Source organism: Fragaria vesca, linkage group LG4 (genome assembly GCF_000184155.1).
Source record: "Fragaria vesca subsp. vesca linkage group LG4, FraVesHawaii_1.0, whole genome shotgun sequence".
Taxonomy (NCBI): domain Eukaryota; kingdom Viridiplantae; phylum Streptophyta; class Magnoliopsida; order Rosales; family Rosaceae; genus Fragaria; species Fragaria vesca.
The window spans coordinates 1054835-1059319 of record NC_020494.1 but is presented as its reverse complement, the minus strand read 5'-3'; positions in this window follow the sequence as shown (position 1 = coordinate 1059319).

Genomic DNA, 4485 nt, shown 5'->3' with positions numbered 1-4485 from the left:
ATTAGAGTTGCTCTGAACTATGATTGTCGGTTGTGGGATTATGCTTATTAAAGTTAGTAAATAAATTGGGAGATGTTGTGATTTGGGGAGCACGAAGACTCCAGAAGTAGAGGATTATAGATGGATTCTTTTGAAGTGTATGCATGTATTTCTAGGAAGGGTTGTCCATTTTAAAGGGAGGTTATGCCGAATTTTCGGTACATTTTCCTTGGAGATGGTCCCCGCAGGATTTATTTCGGGTTTCAAGTTGAAATTCGGGGTAGATCTTGACACCCTAACGTAGGCAACTAGTAACGACCCAATCAACCAAACTCTCCCGCATGCCACCCCACCGCACCCCAACCTCCTCCCCTCCTCTCTCCCATGGCCCTCTCCCTCGCCGTAGCATTGTTGTTGACGGAGCTACATCAACATCTAAAGGCAAGAACTTGCCAAACAAAATATCTCACTCAATCATACACTAGCATTTATTAGGCGCCAATTCGAAAGAAGATATGAAAACCTACCCAACTTCGCCACATGTTGCAGCCATACTAACACAAAACTCACAATTTACATTTGTAACTCCTAGGATTACGACTTCACAATACATGTCAATTACCTCTTTAACTCTTGGATTAATAGTGTCTGATGGGCCGGTTGGTGGGTCTGGGCTCAGTTATTAGGCCTTGCCTCAGTTGTTTTTTCTTTAAAGCTGTTATTTTTTTTTTGTTTTTTAATTTGTTTGCGCATTTTGCGAGCAATAAGCCCCTACGTTAGGTGTGTGAGGCTAGTCGGGTAATGTGCTTGTGTGTGCACTCTAAGTTCCTTGTTTGCTCTAGGTGGGCATCGAGTTCCTTCCTTTGTCAGATGGTCGTTACCGTCTAGTGGTAGGGTGAAGCTAAGTGTACGTCATTGAATTTATCTTCTAGCGGAAACCTAGTGGGAAAGCAACGATATTAGTAATTATGTTTTGCAGTATAATTGAGATCTGAGATCGAGGACAGCAACACCAACCTGTTTTTTTTTCTTTCTTTTTTTTAAACTGTCCACTAAAAATTACATTTTTGTGGCTGAAACTTAGTGAGAATATGAAGATAACATTTCTATTTTAAGAAGAACAATAAGTAAAATAACAAATCAACCCTTGGACCGTACCTAGGGACACCATTAACTTTGAACAACCAAAAGCTATCACAATATCGGAACACATGGGTGTTATTAATTTTTTTTGTTATTTTTGTTTCCCTTCTTTCTTTATCTGATCTCGAACGCCCACGTGATGACGTGATGCATATATATATATATATATATATAATCGCATGGTAGATGATTAATTACCGTAATCCTAATATAATCTTGGTCTAGGATTCCCTTCAGAACTCAAATTAATTAAATTAAAAATCAAACATATAAAGGGGGAAGGGGGAGTGGTTGGGTGTTTTGTTTGCATCTCAAAAAGGCAGATGTGACATGAAAGAGGGCCACAAGGCATAAAGACATAAAGGTTGGAGAAGAAAACGCCACCCTACCTTTTTTTTTTTAACCCTTCAAACTTTTTCTGCATATAGCCAAAGCGAAAGTGCAGCTTTCCAATTTGTGTTCGAGTATATTTCTGATCACACCAACTGGAATAGGCGAGAAAAGAGAAAAGACTGGCTGGTTCTCGCTTCTTTGTAGCTTTGTGCTTGACCTCCTTCTTGCTTCCAAATTCTCTTCGAGATAGAATATGAGTTTTCCTTTGTTGTTTATTATGTGCTAATTGGAAGCTAATGATGATGCATGTAAATTAGATGGATTAGAATATGGTGGGAGGAAGGAAGTATCAATGTAACCAAAGTTAGTGTGTTGGTTTTTGTTGTTTATCAACACATGCGTGGTTGGCACCAATGGGACTCTGCATTTATTTGTTTCAGCCATGATAGAAACATTTTTGTCATATATGTTGCGTCACCGTTTCTGCCTTTTTCATCCACAATCAAATCATAACAAGCTAGTGAATTTCTTGACCAGAGTATTGACTGACTATATTCATTTTTTTTTTCCTTTTTTATGATTTGGGGTAGTTTAGTTATTAGAATATAACTAATTACGTCGGTTAACAGAGTTTAACAGATAGAATTTATTGACCAATTTAATAGAACGGTGATGTTATATACGATTCAATAGCTTTAAAACACTAAAGTTTATGATACGGTAAACTCAGAACTAAAGAATTCATTCAGAAAATTAAAGCGTCAAGAAACCAAATGACACTAATAATAACGAAAATTGACAGCAAGCGACTTGTCGTATTATCATGCATGACACAAATTAAACCTAAATGAGAACTGAGAGCAATAACAACAGAAAACGTATTTAAAGACGAAACAAGCCATGACCGATCCCAGATCGATCCTGATTTCCTGATATGTATGGATCTATATTACTAGAATAAAGAACTTAGGCGACGAAAACAAGGAGAGGAAAACATTTTCGTCGCCTAAGTAAGCAGTTAGGCGTCGAAACCTTCATTCGTGGCCTAAAAGCATTTAGGAGACGAACCAAATAATGGTTCGTCGCCTTAGATTACCAAGGAGACAAAAGAAGGACTCATAGTATTTTCGTCGCCTTAGTAGACATTCAGGCTACGAAGATGGTTTCGTCGCCTAAACTATTAACCACTGAGGCGACGAGCAGATTATTTTGACGCAACAATTTATCTTAGGCGACGAAAGTGGTTACTTATGCGATGAAATGTTTCGTCGATGTTTCGTCGCCTAAGTAAACTCACTTTATAATCTCTATTCAGTTTCCAGATCTGAAACAGACGGGGAAAAAAGGGGAAAGCTGCAAAAATCGCTCTTCTGCTCGGGTTATGCCATTTCGGTGTGAAATTCTTCCATTTCGGTTGTCATAAAACTTTATCAACCTCTACCCATTAGCTTTTAGCTTGGTATGATCCTTTTCTCTCTCTTTTTCATCATATTTCCCATATTTTTCGATGAGTTTCCGGTGAAGAATTCCTGTCACATATTGTTGATAGTGTAGTTTGTGTGATTATGATACAGCTTGCATGTGTGATTATGATGTAGCAAAAGTGATTATATATATATATATATTGAATTGTTGGTTGTTATGGAAATCATTTGTGATTTCAAAAGATTATGTTGTGTGTTGGATGTAAGAATGGTAAAATACTTTCATTCATCAATGTTTAATTAGCCTTAGAAATCTCGTTCGAAAATCACCTTGTCAGGACTGTGTTTGACAAAATGATTCTTAAATTGTCTCATTTTTGGATAGTTTGGGTGCACATGATTTTGTTTCGCAATTTACAGTTCTTATGTTTTGCATAATCAATCGTGGGTATATATTTCGATGGGGTCTCCTGCTACCATTCCTCGAGTGCACATTAGGTATAGATATTCATGCATTTGAGGAACTGTACGGAGATGTTGCCGAAATTTATACCCACGATCGAAAACACAATAACTGTAAAATGCGAAACAAAATCATGTGCACCCGAATGAGATTAGGACCCTAACTGGAGGCATAAGGTTGAGAAGAAGAAGAAGCGAATACATGTTTAATTTGTTGCTTGTTTCTAACTTTGTGGTTATTTTGATTCTTTTATGACAACATATTCTGAAAATGGACAAGAGTTGGATGCAGTTACGGAGGGGTCACAAGGATTATATGCAAGGAATTCTCGATTTTATGACATTTGCAATTCAACATGGTAATGGAGTGGAACATTTTCGTTGTCCGTGTAGAAAATGTAATTTAGAAGAGTGGAAGACAATTGCGGGAATGTAGAATGACTTGACCACATTAGGTATTATGTGTAATTATACTAGATGGACACATCATGGTGAAGTAGTAGATCATGTACCTACAATGGCCGATTTCCGAGGACGACACAGTCATCGTCCAAGCTCATCTAGCGATACTGCTGGGTCTTTCATGGACCCCGCTATGAACATTATACATGACGTTTTTCCATCTTGCCCAAGATATGAAGAAGCAAATTATGATACCACTAATGACATGACTCATGCTTTCTCAAACGTTGACACCACTGATTACGAAAAGTATAACGAATTGCAGCCCAAAAAGCCATAAGTGTTCTTTTCTGTATTTGCTTATTATTTTACTTCATTTATATGACACTTACTGTACCGGACATTTGCTTTCAGTTATTGTTGTTGTGTGTTGCTTTGTGTTTATATGTTGTTGTGAGTGTTGTGTGTTGCAACATCTAAGTGTTGTTATAAGTTGATAAAATCCCATATGTTTCAGCTAAGTGTTGTTGTGTGTTGATGTGTGTTGATAAGTGTGTAGCATGTATCATATGTTTCATTAGATGCAGCATGTCTAATTAACTCCTTCAACTTGTTGTTTTTCTAAAATTGTTGTGTTTTGCTATGTTCCACAAATTGCTGTGTTTTAGAAATTGTTGTGTTTTGCTGTGTTGTTAAGTTTGTTTTTTGTCATTCCAGAAGGATATGAGACAGAAGGTCCTAA